Here is a 15,855-nt window from a genome sequence, read left to right on the forward strand (position 1 = left end):
GCTTGAGGACCTCCAAGCTGAGAAGCGCAACTCCTCGTATGAAAATCCATTCAATTTGGGGAACCTCCATGTTAATAAAGTTATAACATACATTGGGTAAAAAAGAAGAGAGAGTTGGGAATAAGTGGGCTGGACAATAGTGTGGATGGAAGGATTCTGGACTGGTTCAACCCACCAGTGCCCAGCACAATAGATATGTGTTGAATTGAATTGGAACTGGTACTACCTAGGTTGTTGAACACCAAGAGTAGTTATTAATTTCCACATCAACCTGAAAGGGGTTGGAGTGGAACTATGATGCAGCAGCCCCAGAGTCTGTGCCTAACACTGGGGTGTTTAACATTCTTAGCAGTTACTCAGATAAAAGCAGTGTTGGCACTCTGATAAAGAAAAGAGAAGCAAAAGAAGAATTGAACATATCTACTTTCTTCCTTTTCTCAAGGAGTATCTTCCTTCTACCCTGAGCAGGATTCCTATTGCCTCTTTTCTCCAGTGTGACTTAAAAGAAAAATAAATCTCTTCTTTCTTTGCCAATCTTGACACATTCTAAGCTCCAGTTGCTCCTAGCATGTAAAGGACTCTTCCCATTGGGCATAGTCTTTCTGGGAATGGAAAAGAGGGAAGGAGAGTCAGGAGGAGTGACTGGTGAAAGCTGTCAATGACCCACCATTGAATTGGGTGAAGAACCATGCCTTTGGAGGGGTCAGGGGATCCATAGGAGCAGAGAGTGTGAAGAAATGACCTCTCCAGTGCTTTTAGAAACCACTATTCCACTGAAAGTTTATTTCTAATGGGCTTTTGTAAATATTTCTCAGATAAGGGAGTGATGAATTTGAGACACCATGTATAAGAGTGAAGGGAACCTTCTCAAGCTTTAGGACTATGGTTGTGGTTTGGTTGGTTGTTGTCCTTCATCCTTGAAGAGGACCAAATGACATCACTAGGATAAAGTCAAGTTTCAATGTGTCTGACTGTGGCTAATCAGATCAATATGACGTCAAAATGCTCTACTACAGATTGGCACAGAAAATTCGTGTGAATGTTTGGTGTGGATACTCTAAGTCTGTGCATTCTACATTTGCTTCAGGCAGTTTCAATTCTGTTTTGCTCGTAGAACACAGCACCTTCTCTGATGTGGGCATGCCATGCTGAGCCGTCCTGTGCCAGTGCCTCCCATGTCACACAATCAATTTCAAAGTTCTTGAGAGAGATTTTGAGAATGTCCTTGTATCACTTCTTCTGACCATCATGTGACAGCTTGTCCCATGAGAATTCTCCATAAACAACATGGTCATCCCAACGGAGTTGCTTTTCAGGGCTAATGGTGTCCATAAGGCTAACCCTAGATGACACTGAGATGGCCCAGAAAGGGCATTATTTTTATTTTAAATTTATTTATTTATGTTTAGTTTACAACATTCAATACCACAAGCTTTTGAGTGCTAAATTTTCTTCCCTTTCCTCTCCCTTCCCCAAGATGGTTTGCAATCTGATGTAGGCTCTACATATACATTCATATTAAGTATATTATCACATAAGTCATGTTTTAAAGAAGAATTATAACCAATGGAATGAACCATGAGAAAGAAGAAGCAAAACGAGAGAGAGAGAGAGAGAGAGAGAGAGAGAGAGAGAGAGAGAGAGAGAGAGAGAGAGAGAGAGAGAATAAATAATGTGCTTCTATCTGCTTTGACTCCATAACTCTTTCTCTGGATTTGGACAGCATATTCCATCATGATCCTTTTGGAGCTGTGTTAGAACCTTGCATTGCTGAGAAGAGCCAAGCCTATCAAAGTCATAGCCAGGGAATTATCTTTACTGGGGGGAAAAGGCATTGGACTAAAAATGAAGAAAAAAATGAGTAGGAAAGGGCAGAAGTTACAGAGAACTTATAGTCTTGATATAAGGAAACACATCCAAACAATGTTCGCTATCAAATATTGGCTGACAGGAGGGAGTAGGCTCTCTTTTCAGAGGAAAACAAGATGATTAATAACTGCTCTTGGTGTTCAACAACCTAGAGAGTACCAGTTCCAATTCAATTCAACACATATATACATATCTATCTGTTATGTAGCAGATTTAGATGGCTTTCAAGATCCTTTATATCTCTGAGATTCTAAGGTGAGGGAGATAAGACCAGGTTAGAGCCAAAAAGGACATCCTGACCATCTCCAGCAAGACTCCAGGTCTTTCCCCTAAGACAGCATGGTGCTTCTATATGTGTGTGGGGGGAGTAGATCCAGATGTTAAATAGGTGAGAGAGGAGGTAGTAAGAGCAGAATGCTGTAGTAGTCTCCTGGAGGAGATCAGATGACAAGTCCTGGGCTCTAGAAGTAGACATTTTGAGCTCTATAACTTGTCAGTTATCCAAATCTCCTTTGTATTGGTGGATCAGTTTCATGACATCATCAGCATTAGGGAAATTCTGGTAAGGAAAATCCTTCTACCACTGCAGATCAGTGACCTCTGAAATATACAGACTCAGAGTTAGCTGGAACACTGAGAAATTAAGTGACTTACCCAGGACCTCACAACTAGTCTGTGTTGGAGATGGGACTTCCTAACTCTGAAGTCACCTCTCTATTCACTCAGCTGCTCAGAACCACAAAGAATTACTAGTAAAGGCCTTTTAGAGAGCCCAGCCTGTCTCAGGTGTGCTTAATGGAAGGGAGTAATTATCTGCTCTTAGCCCAAGGAAACTTAAAAGATAGGGAGGACACCAGAGACCAGGCAGAGGATAGTGTCCAAAAGAAGGGATCCACAGAAGAGATTCCTGCCCCACTAGTTTCATGAGTACTTCCAGGAAAGGTCAAGAGCAGAGCAGAACAGGACCAGAAAAACCCCAGACTGGATGGGATCTGGAGACTTGGTATCAGAAAACTTAGTAGGGAAAACTACCTGTGCTGTTAGGTGGCCTGGTGCAAATCATTCCCTTACAATCTCTGGGCCTCAGTTTCCCCATCTTAAGAGGTTCTCCTAACTCATGGACTCTAGCTTCTTTTCATCCCAGACCCTCTGGGTGGTCTGATAACATCTACAGGCCCCTTCTCAGAATAGCGCTTTAAATGTATGAAATAAAACACAGAAGATGATGAAGGAAACACATATTAAAGTAGAGTTATGTAAATATCTATCAAAACTCCAACTTCCTGAACCCTAGATTAAAAGCCCCTGAGGTGACTACCTAAGACAGCCTCCAGCTCCAAGCTTCAGCTCTTTCCTGCCTGGCCCTTGCTTCATCAGAAGGGATATCAACACCTCAGAAGAAGTCACAGAGCAGAGTCTTACCCAGAATGTCAAAGTGGTACAGTTACATTGGTTGGAAAAATGGGGCCCCAAGGTCTAGGGGAGAAGCCATTGTGGCACCATTCCATGTCTGCAGAGGCCTAGGGCTCCTTGGTAGCTTCCTCTGCGTGCCTGTGTCTGTGTCATGTATGCCCTTTGAGGAACTTCTGTATCCCATCATCACTGGTCAAAGTTGTTTAAACATAAACTTGCGAATGCGTATGTGATTTAGATACAAAGGCTGATGCCATGAGCAAACAAGAAGCACAAGAAAGAGTTTACTCGTCAGATTTACAGATAATGGAAGAATTTATGACCAAATGATAGAGAACATTACGAAATGCAAGACGGATAATTCTGATTACATTAAATTGCAACCAAGATTAGGGAAGCAGAAAACTGGGAAAGAATTTTTGCAACTAGAGTTTGTGATAAAGGCCTCATTTCTAAAATATATAGAGAACTGAAATGTACAAGAATACAAGTCATTCCCCAATTGATAAATAGTGAAAGGACATGAACAGGCAGTTTTCAGAGGAAGAAATTAAAACTATCTATAGTCATATGAAAAAAATGCTCTAAATCCATATTGATTAGAGAGACACAAATTAAAACAACTCTGAAATACCACAGCACATCTATCAAATTGGCTAACATGACAAAGGAAGAAAATTATAAATGCTGGAGAAGATGTGGAAAAATTGAAACATTAATGCATTGTCAGTGGAGTTGTGAGGTGATCCAACCATTCTGGAGAACAATTTGGAACTATGCCCAAAGGGCTAAAAAGAAGTGCATACACTTTGACCCAGAAATAGCACTTCTAGGGCTAAATCCCAAAGAGATCATACAAATGGGAAAAGGACCTACATGTTACAAAAGTATTCATAGCAGCTCTTTCTGTGGTGGCCAACATTTGAAAATTGTGGGGATACCCATCAGTTGGAGAATGACTAAACAAGTTGTGGCACAGGAATGCAATGGAATACTATTGCGCTATAAGGAATGATGAGCAGGCAGACTTCAGAAAAACCTGTAAAGACTTGAATGAACTGATGCTGAGTGAAGCGAGCAGAACCAGGAGAACATTGTACACAGTAACAGCCACAATGTGCAATGAGTAACTTTGATGGACTTCTTTCTTCTTAGCAATGCAAAGATCCAAAACAACTTCAACACACTCATGATGGAAAATGCTGCCCATATCCAGAAAAAGAACTATAGAATCTGAATACAGATTGAAATGTATTATTTGAGCTCTCTCTCCCTGTCTCTGTCTCTCTCTGTCTCTCTGTGTCTTTCTCTGTCTCTGTCTCTCTCTCTCTTTCTCTCTCTCTCCCCCCCCCTCCATTTCTTCTTTCTCCTGGTTTTTCCCATTGGATCTAGTTCTTCTTTACAACAGGACTAATGTGAAAATAGGCTCAATATGAATGTATATATAGAGTCTATATCAAAATACATACCATCTTGGGGTGGAGGAGGGGAGAGTTGGGAAGAAAAATTGGAAATCAAAATTTTATGTAAATGAATGTTGAAAACTAAAAATAAATAAAATTTTAAAAATAAATAAATATGAATTTGCAGCATGGAGATAGCAGTCTAGACTGGCATCTGGGAAAACTAGAGTAGGGGATTTCTAAGATCCTTGTCCTATTACTAGCATTCAAAGATAAAAATGGCAAAACAGAGGTGCCCAGGGCTTGTGGAGAAGTAAACATTCTGGCAATGTCAGAATATGAAAAGATGGGATCTGGAGGGTTAAAAAGACAGCTGTCAGCCAAAGAAGGCAGTGCACTATACAGTGGAGGGTTTAAGCCTTTCACACATTCAAAATCCTGCTGGAAAGACTTTCATTCCAGTCAGGCAGCAAAAGTCAAGCCAGTGATTTATCTGGTTCACTGCAGTGGCTAATGCCGAGGACTCCCAGACTGCTGCTGAGCATGACCAAGCCTGGAACCCAGGAATTTGTGCATAGGGATGGAATGTTGGGCACAGAGGTGAAACCACTAGCAGTATCAGTGAGATCCAGGAGATCCATTTGGCTGGAGCATTGAGTGCATGATGAAGAGCAACAAAAACATATATGGAAATATCTGACTTTTACAATCCTTCTTTACTTGACTCCTTCCTAATTTTCCAGACTTCTTCCATCTTATCCCCTTGCTCTTTAGCTCATCCTCCACCCTCTATTCAGGGCAGCTAAGTGTACATAGAGTGCTTGGCCAGGCCTCAGGAAGATCTGAGTTCATCCATGGCCTCCAGTACTCAGGGAAGCCAATTAACTTCAATTTATCTCCGTTTTCTCAACTGTATAATGGAAATAAAAAATTGCTCCTACTTCACAGTGTTGTTGTGCGGATCATTTGAGATAATATTTGTAAAGTGCTTAACACAGTCCCTGGCACACAGGAGGTGCTACAGAAGTCATCATCATCATCACTGTTTAGCAGACACTTGGCCTCCTTGCTCTTCCTATCTTACAGCTCAGCGCCTTGTCCCTGGCTGATCCTCATGCCTGGAATTCTCCCCCTCCTCAGCTCACAGCCTGGCTTCTCTGGCTGCCTTCAAATCCCACCTAAAACCTCACCCGCTCCGGAAAGCTTTCCTTGGTCCTAGCACTTTCTCTCTGAGATGGTGGATGTGTGTGTATTAAAGCTCCCACAGTCATCTGCACGCACATCTGGATTGACCCAGCTGCTTGTTCCTTGCTGCTGCATGGTGGCTTCCCCATTAGACTACGCACTCCTTGAGAACAGGGTCTAGCTTTGCCCTTTCTTCGTATTCCCAGTGTCTGGCACATAGTAGGTGTTTAACAAGTATTTGTTAGCACGAGGTGACAATGTATACGTAATATAAACAAGCTAATAATGGTGTAAGTGTACGGAAGGGAGACGTGGGGAAGATGTCAGATCAACCACCCCGGAGATCGATTGGCAATGTGGAGCAAAGACGAGGAGGGGGCACGGCTGAACTCCAAGGGTGAATCGAGGAGCCAGGACAGAGCGTGTGTCCTCCAGAGAGAAGCATGGACGTGCCAAAGGCTGAAAGGGGAGGAGCATCGTACGTTGTACTTTAGAAATGCTGAGTTGAAGGCGTCTGTGGGACAAGATCAAAATGTATAGTAACTGCAGATGTGGAAATGAAGCTCAAAAGAGAGAGATGGAGAGGAGAGGGAAAGGGAGCAGAGAGGAGAGAAAGGAAGGGGAGGGGAGAGGAGAGGAGAGAAGGACCCAGGACATAACACTGAACCACAATGTACTGTTGTGCCCATCTGCCCACTGGTGCAGATAGCCTGGAAATAGGAGTTTTCTGGCATCTGCCAGATTTTGACGTCCTCCGGAATGCCAGCCTCCAAGATGGCCTCCATGCATTGAAACTGGATATTGAAGAAACCTATTAGTGAGTAGAACTCCTTATTGCCATGTTCTTTACCCAAGAGAAGAATTTTGAAGAGACCAATCATCCTCCTAACTAAAACTTCTTAGGGACCAATTAAGAGCATTTGCAAATTTTCTAAAACATCAGAATGGACTTGGTAAGTTGCTTCTTGGAGAGGCTCACCAGCAGCACAGCCCTCAGTGATTCTTGGAAGACTAAAGGAGAGTTCTCTCCCCAGAAGAATGAGATGTGTGGACTTTTAACATAAGGCTTGGTTTTTCAAATCTCTGAACGAGCCCCAGAGAAAGGCCTAGAAGGAAATGGGGCTCAAAGGGAGCATGGTGTCTATTAAAGCAATTTGGAAAATCAATATTGCCCTCTCCAGTGCCCTAGCCACTGGGAGCCTCCACCTGCACTGGTGCAGTGGGAAATGTAGGAAGAACAGTGCTAGCATAATGAGATACTGGCTTCGGAAGGAGGCACTTTTTCCCTTGCCAAGAATACAGATGCATAGAATGTCTGAACTGGAAGGGACTTGAGAACAAAAGAGCTAAAGGTGATCATAACAACAATAAATCAGCGAGCATTTCTATAACCCTCTAAAGTTTGCACATTGCTTTACAGATATCCCACTTGCTTCTCCCAATAACCCTGTAAGGCAAGTGCTATTATGACCCATACTTTACTGATGAGGAAACTGAGGCAGGCTTGTGCAGTTCCAGAGTCTCTCAGAACTGAGAAGGATCTTAGAAAGCATACAATGTCAGAGGTAAAGGGGCGATAGAATATAGAATATGAATGGCAATGTTAGAAAAAACTTGGAAGGTGGAATATTAGTCAAAGGCAAGGGAAAACTGAGAACAGAATATCAGTTAGGATAGACCACGTCAATAGGCCTTAATATGAACATATACATTACAAGGAGAGTAGATGGAATCTAATCTCTTACAGAAGGCTCTAGTGGGAATGGGGTTCATGTAAGGCCACCTGTAGAAGGTGGGCTTTGAGCTCAACCTTAAAGAAAGCCAGGGAAGCAAAAAGATTGAGGAGGAGAGGGAGAGCATTGCAATTATAGGAGGCAGCCAGTGCAAAGGTGCAGAGGTAGGAACCTAGAAAAGAGAATGTCAGAGCTTGGATTAGGTGTATTTCAAAATGTTCATCTTCACTAGCACTGAGCTTACTGCTGCTTAAAAGTCTGGAATTCAAGCGATCCTTCAGACCCAGCCTTCTGCAGCATTGGAGACTAGCATGGGCAACAGGTCTTTCTTTTAAGCTGTATTAGGAAGAAGAGGATTGAGAAGAGATAGTCAAGTTGACAAGTTTTATTGTTGTTCAGTCACATCTGACCCCATTTGGAATTTTTTTGGCAAAGATGTCCTTTTCCAGTTTATTTTACAGATGAGGAAACTGAAGCAAATAAGGTTAAGTGACTTGCCCAGGATCACATACCTAGTGAGTATCTGAGGTCAAATTGGAACTCAGAACTTCTCTCCTGCTCTGATTAATGTTAGACAAGTTAGGAAAGCCTTCATCAATTCAGGGACAGTTAGAATTGAAATGAGTTATAAAATAGCTATCTGCAAATCGCACAGAAATGCATTCAAGTCATCAGTATTCCAGATCTGAGGTTCCATGTTTCTTATATTTGAAACAAACTAAATTCTCTTGATTATACAGACCATTATGTCCAGTCTATTGAATAGAATATCATGCCCATTGGCCAGTTTATGGCGATAAGGGAAGGGTGTTCATGCTTTGTTGCTAAAGAAAACCATGCCATCAGAGAAATGATGACATGACTTGCCCTTGACTTTGTTTGGAGGGAGGGAGGGCTGTGTAGGTCACCAGCCTCACTTCTCCTCCAGAGCCATCTGAATCCAGTAACCAGATATTCATCAGGATGACTGGAGATGACCCAGGATGAGGCAATTGGGGTTAAGTGATTTGCCCAAGGTCACACAGCTAGTGAGTGTCGAGTGTCTGAGGTGAGATTTGAACTCAGGTCCTCCTGACGCCTGCACTGGTGCTCTATCCATTGCACCACCTAGCTGCCCTTCAAGGGGAAGTATGAAGTAAGACAAGGATGAATAGGCTGGAAGCGAGGTGCAATGTATTCTGCCACTAATTAGCTGTGTGGTCTTGAGTAAATGAGTCAACCTCTCTGAGATTCTTTTGCCTCATGAGAGGACTGGGGCTAGATTGTCTCTAAGGTCTCTCTCATCTCCATTTTTATCTGCTTCTGCTTAGCTTAGACTCCATGGAACCACATACCCTCTCCATCCCCTCCCCTCCTCTCTGGATGAGCTTATCACCTGAAATCTCATCACCATGAAGGATGACTCATACTTGGACGACTCAATTCTTTCTTAACTCTCCCTCAGTTGACTCTCCCTTCTGATTGGAGGGCTGGAGGATAGAACACTAAACTCCTCCCAAAGCTTTCCTTTATAGAGGACTCACGAACTTCCCAGTAACTCCATTTTGCATCTGCTCCTTTGCTTGACTTCAGTGCCACAGAACAGCATGTTCTTGGTCTTGTCTGGTTCTTCTCACCTCCTGCTTCCCAGCTTACCTTTGTATATTATCTTCCCCATTAAATTGTAAATTATTGAAGGCAAGGAGTGGATCTTTTTCTTATTTTTGTCCCCAGCACTTCCCACCAATAGGTGTTTAATAAATGTTCATTGAGTTAAACACTTCCAAGGTAAGTGAAGTAGATCTGCATTTGGGAAGCCCTGAAAGAAAATGTGAGAGGGAAGAGGTATTAGACTGACCACCAAACTGAAGGTCTACAGAGCCGTTGTGCTAACCTCATCGTTGTATACCTGTGAAACATGAACAGTCTACCAATGCCATGCCAGGAAACTGAATTGCTTCCATCTGAATTGTCTAGGGACAATTCTGAGGATCACCTGGCAGGATAAGGTACCGGATGCTGAGGTCTTTGCTCAAACTAAATTGTCAAGTATTCCAACTCTGCTTCAGAGAGTGCAATTCTGATGGGCTGGCCACGTTGTTCGAATGCAAAGTGTATGGTTGCCAAAAAGACTGCTTTATGGAGAACTCCCACAGGGCATGCGATCACATGGACACTCTCAAAGTCTCCCTTAGGAACTCTGGAATTGATTGTGTGACATGGGAGACACTGGCACAGAACCACTCAGCATGGTGTGCCCTCCTATGAGTAGGTGCTATGCTCTATGAGCAAAGCAGGATTGCAGCAGCTCAAAAGAAATGTGAGATACATAAACTTAGAGAATCCACCCCAAATGGACCATTTGTGCTTGACCTGTGGCAGAGCATTCCAAGCTTGTGTTGGTCTGATCAGCCACAGTCGGACACATGGTGAGAACGTTTTGTTCCTCTTGGAGAACAAAGGACAACAACCGACCGATTGAATTAAATTAAATTGAATCTGAAATTCTGTGTTCTACTTGCTGAGTTCTCTTCCATCTTCAACGTTCCACCCTATAATCTGAGGTCACTTCCAGTTCTCAGACACTATTTTCACTGTTCTAAGTTCAAGCCCAGTTTTAATATTCCATGTCCTACATTCTGAAGTCACTTCTAGCTTTAACGTTTTGTGCTCCCTTTAAGGTCCCACCCCACTCTAATCCACTATGGGTTTATAGTTCATAGAATTTCCTATCACAGGTTGCCATGATCATCAATTTTCTTGGACCTACTCACTCCTTTCACAGCTGGCTACTAACTTTGACTCGAAAATTCACTTTGCAAAGGGAAAAAAAAATGAGACATTAAAAAATATGTTGAGATTTTAAAATTCCCTTTTTCTTCTGTCCTCCAGTTTCCATTCTGGGCTGAGCATATTTAAATTATAGGACTTCTATATCCTCTCTTGTATGCACTGGAAAGTTTCTCTTTAACTCTGCATGTCTCAAAATATACATTTCTCCACATGACATTTTTAATAGTGGAAATAATTACATCGTTTCTAGGTGAGTCATTCTATAACTCTGTCTTTGTTAAGATTACATATTTCTGGAGAATTTGCTAGGAAATTATTTCTAGCTGCCCACTTATATCCTTGGGAAAATTACAGCCCTTTATTGAATATGTTTCTTCTGCTCACTACACTGAGTGTATTTATTTATTCAGCCCATAACAAAGTCTCCATCCAGAGAATACTTTCAAGGGCAAACATGGCCTTTCTTAAAGTCTCATCTAACTCCCCTTGCCATGAACTGCTGGGGACTTGGAAACCCTATTATCCATCTGGTTGAATTTCACCTAGATAGACTCCTCTTTTGGATCACTAAGTCTCCTCCCTCTCTGGCAGGAGTGGAGAGAGGGTCAGAACGGGAAGCTTGCCTGTGATAAAGGGCACTCATAGGGCCAATAGAAGATATTCCTAGAGAAAGAGGTTGAGGGGCAAGCCATGATCTCAGAAAATAAATGGGATGTTCCACCAAAACAAGTCAGAGTTCACAGGGATGACCACAAGTTTGTGCCCTACAAGTCTAAATCCCATGAAGTTATCATGGTATGTATCAATCTCCAAAGAGATTTCAGAGCAACATGGAAAGGCACTCAAGTCATAAGTGAGGTGGATGAGCTTGCACTTGGGAGGGAGGGAATGGCCTGTAGCTGATGAGAGTTTGGACTGAGAGAAAGAGAGCTTAGCTTAGCTAAAGGCAGATTTACCCTAACCCTAAATCACGGATGGTTAGAAAGACATGGTCAAAGATTCATTTGGATTCAGAGACCCTGGATGAAGAGGAGAGAGACAGAGAATGGGAGAGACACAGATAGACAGGGAGAGACACAAACAGTGAGAGGAGTTGAATGGAGGAAAACTCAGTGCCTCCCAAAGCAGACTATTTCCCTTCAGCAGACCTCTAATTGTTAGAAGTTTTTACTTCCATTAAGTTGAAATTGGATTCCTTGCAATTCTCATCTGCTGCTCCTGGTTCTGTCCTCAGGTCCAGCAGAATAAATCTAATCCCTATTCCACATAAAGATGCTTCAAATATGTAAAAGAAATATTGTTAATGTATCAATGTAATGGCAAATGAATGTAAGTTTAAAATGCATACAATATTATAAAACATACTTTAGTGAGGTGGGGTTGAAAGTAAGACCCAAACCATGAATGCTTTGCTCCCTAACCAGAGAACAGATTCCCTCTCCCCTCTCTCCACACACAAGTTAATAACCCCAGGATCTCATATGAATATGGATAAGACCCTTTATGCTCTTGCCTACTGTTATCAGCACTCAGTAGTTTATTAAAAACATTCTTAGAATGTTGTGCACAGGAGTAAAATTGAGACTCCAGATGACATTTATCCAGGCAGAGATCAAAGGCGCTATCACCTCCTGAGTATACTACACCTCTCTCCATGTAGCTTTTGACACTAGGATCATAGATTTGGAGATGGAAAGGACCTTAGAGGTCACTGACTGGAAATTCTCACTTAATATATGGGGAAACTGAGACAAAGAAAGTTGAAGGGAATTGTGCAGAGTCATACTTCCAGGGGGTGTCTAAGACAGAATTTGAACTCAGGCCTCCCTGACTCTAACTGCATCGTACTAGGATCCTTGCAGTATCAAGTAAGAATTATCTCAGTAAGATTGATGACCATGGCTTATAAAAACTTCATGTGGCTAAGAAAAATCATTACATGTATCTCTGAGACATGCCCACTAAAAAGGGCAAGATCCAAGACCCTTCCGTTGGCTAAAGGAAGAGATATATGTACCTATGTATTTACCCAAAGAAGTGTGTGTGTGTGTGTGTGTGTGTGTGTGTGTGTGTGTGTGTGTGTGCGTGTGTGTGTGTGTGTGTGTGTGTGTGTGTGTGTATTATATACGTTGAAACAAAGTAGAAGGGTACCTCTGTCTGACTGGTCAGAAGCTATTTCCTCATTTTTTCCCTACAAACAGTAAAGCCATAAGTAATAAATGAACCACTAAAAGAAACTAGGTGTTATTATAGAAGGAATATTGGTCTGAGAAGATGCAGTTTTGAGTACCAGCCTCTAGCATCTATAAGCAGCACCACCAAGGTAGTTTATGAGCCTCCATTTCTCCATCTGTAAAAAGGGAATAATAATCAAACTTGTGCCATGACTATTCCCAGATGAGTGTATCCGGGTTTAGCGTCTCTCTTGAAATTCATTCCTGGATTTCCAAATGCCTACTCTATGTCTCATATGTATTTCAAACTCAGTATACCCAAAGTAGATGTTAATCGATCAATAAACATTTATTAAGCACTGACTATATGACAGATGTTATGTTAGACAGCAGGAAAACAAAAACATAGCCCCTGCCCTCAAAGAGCTTACCATCTAGGGAGGCAAGCAACAAGCAAACAAAGCAAGATAAAATGGGAAAAAATTAACCGAGGGAAGGAACCAAAGTGAAGAATGGTTGAAGCAGGCTTCCTATACAAAGTAGCTTGTGTGGTGGGACTTAGATGAAGCCAGAGAGGTCAGTACGGGGTCAGAGTGTAGGAGGGAGAGCATGCTAGGCATAAGAGACAGTCAGAAAAATGTCCAGAGCCAAGAGCCGGGGATGAAACAGCCAGAAGGTCAGTGTCGCTAGATCCAAGAGTATCAGTCAGGACATAAGGTGTAAGAAGGCCAGAAATGGAGGAGGAGACTAGGTTATGAAGGAGTTTGAATGTCAGACAGAGCTTTTTGTGTTTGATTGGGAAGCTAAGGGAAGTCAGTAGTTTCTTGAGTAGGGAGGGGACTGATGACATAATCAGACCTGCACTTAAATAAAATCATTATGGTGACTGAATGGAGGATGGACTGGAGTAGGGAGAGACTTGGTCAGACAGATCCACCAGTAGACTATTGGAATATTCCGGGAATAGGCTGATGAGGGCCACCTGATGGGTGGCAACAGTGGCAGAGAGGAGGGGACATTTTTGAAAGATGTTGCAAAGGAGATGTCAAAAGGCATTTGGTAGCAGATTGAATATGAGGGAGGGATAGTGTACTTAAGGGTGATTCCTAGTTTGCAAGCCTGAGGGACTGGGAGGATGGTGTTGCCCCCTACAAGTTACAGGGAAGATATAAAAGGGAGAGGACTTGGGAGAAAGGAAATGAGTTCTATTTTAGACATACTGAGTTGTTCGTTTGTTTGTTTTAGAGGGGGAAGGTGAGGCAATCTGCGTTAAGTGACTTTCCCAAAGTCACACAGCTAGAAAGTGTCAGGTGTCTGAAGCCATATTTGAACTCAGGTCCTCTTGACTCCAGGACCAGTACTCATTCACTGAACCACCTAGATGCCCCAACATATTGAGTTTAAGATGTCTGCTGGATGTTTAATCTGTGATGTCTGAAGGCAGTTGGATATGAAAGATTGAGAGTTAGCAGAAAATTTGGGACAGGATAGATGCATTGAGAATTATATATCCATCGAGACTAGACAGATGGATAGAGAGATAGACAGGTACATAGACAGATACATGAGATACATTTGTAGATGGATAAATGGGTGGATAGATATAGATGTCCATTTATCTATATGTGTGTATGTATATATAAATTTATTCTCTACATACTTGTATGCATCAGTTCTTTCCTTGGATGCAGATAGCATCTTTCTTCGTATGTCCTTAATAGTTAAGTTGGGTATTTATAATGAACAAATAAATTATTCAATCAAGCCAGCTTTTTTTGAGGAGTTTAGCTACAAAGAGCAGACAAGTTATGGGAATGACAGTTAGAAAGAATGGAAGGAGAAAGAGGGATTGTTTTCAGGATGGGAGAAACAAGGATGTGTTTTAGGAAATAGGGAATGAAGAGTAGATGAGAAGAGATTAAGAATAAGTGAAACATGAGGCTGAGAGAGGGGAAAACTTGTTAGAGAAGAGGGAATGGAATGGGATCGCTTGAGCAAGTAGAGGGGTTAGCCTTGAGAAAGTGTAAGGTCACCTCATCATGTGAGAGAGGGTGAGAAAAAGATAGTGGCAGAAGGCATCTGAGTTATCGGACATGAGGGAGCTCACAGCAAATGTTCCTAGTTTTTTTGTAAGGTATGCAGCAAGGTTTTCAGCTGAGAGTATGTGGAGAGAGGTCGTCATGGGAGGCCTGAGGAAGGATGGAAAGGTTTGAAAGAGCCACTGTGGAAAATAGGACAGCTGATAAGGCAGGTATGGCAGAATCGCTAAGTAGCAGTGAGGACCCAGTTGAGGTTGTATAACATAAATTTGTAGGGGACCCAGTCCGAATGGTTTGTCATTTTCTTCATTCCACAGGTGTGTAGGACTGTAGATATTGGGAGTAATCCAAGGCTGAGGTTTAGTTGGATGTAATCAATGATGATAAGGGATGGAGGGATTCAAGACAGGAGGACAGTGTAGAGTAGATTTGGTTCACCAATGGGTCAAGCTAGGGAGAAGAAGAGAAAACATCCAGGGAGATGGTCTGGGAGAGAACTGAGGGAGACAAACAACAGAAGATCATCGGGTAGAGGAACAGGAAGGAAAAGGGGGAGGTGAAAAGTGAATATATTATGGTCAGATGAGGGGATTTTGAAATTGTTGAATATAGAGACAGTACATTTATAGGTGATGTCAAGATCAAGAGTATGACATTTTTATATGTGACTGAGGTAGAGGGAAGGAGCGGTTCATGGGAGATGAGCAAGTTTCATCCCAAACCTACCACTTCTTCTGAATGTCCCTGTTTCTATGAAGGCCATGACCATCTATCGTGACCTCAAGATCATCCTCAACTCTTTACTGTATCTCACTTCATATGTTGACTCAGTTGCCAAATCCTGTCAATCACGTATCACATCTCTCCCTGTGTCTACTTCTCTGTCCTCACACAATCATCTCATGGACCTCATGAACTCTGGACAGGACTATGGAAATAGCCTCCTAATTGGTCTCCTCGCCTCATTTCCCCCTCTCCAATCTATCTTCTGGACATCTGCCAATCTAACTTTTCTAAAATACGAGACTGACTATGTCACTTCCCCACTCAAAAGTCCTCAAAAGTTAATAAACCTATTAACTCCTCTGTTAGTTTGGTATCTGTGCTCTTTCAAGCTGCCTCCAACCTGCATGTTCAAGTTTATACATCTCTCGCTTTCATTAACGTTTTGGTCCAACTAAACTAACCTTAGTATTGTTCCTCTCACCCAGCACAACATTCTCTCTGTGTCTTTGTCCTGCCTGACCCCATACCTGTAACGCTTCCT

At 42.3% G+C, this 15,855-nt stretch overlaps 1 long non-coding RNA gene across 1 annotated transcript in view; it reads right to left on the reverse strand.

The window, feature by feature from the left end:
• The window catches only part of LOC140528868 (uncharacterized), a 32,456-nt gene extending 23,054 nt beyond the window's left edge, over positions 1 to 9,402 (reverse strand). Inside the window, exon 1 of the long non-coding RNA XR_011975327.1 lies at positions 8,979 to 9,402. This is a non-coding gene — a long non-coding RNA (uncharacterized lncRNA). The remainder of the gene's footprint in view (positions 1 to 8,978) is intronic.
• Between the last annotated feature and the right edge of the window lie 6,453 nt (positions 9,403 to 15,855).

This window comes from Notamacropus eugenii, chromosome 1 (genome assembly GCF_028372415.1).
Source record: "Notamacropus eugenii isolate mMacEug1 chromosome 1, mMacEug1.pri_v2, whole genome shotgun sequence".
Lineage (NCBI taxonomy): Eukaryota > Metazoa > Chordata > Mammalia > Diprotodontia > Macropodidae > Notamacropus > Notamacropus eugenii.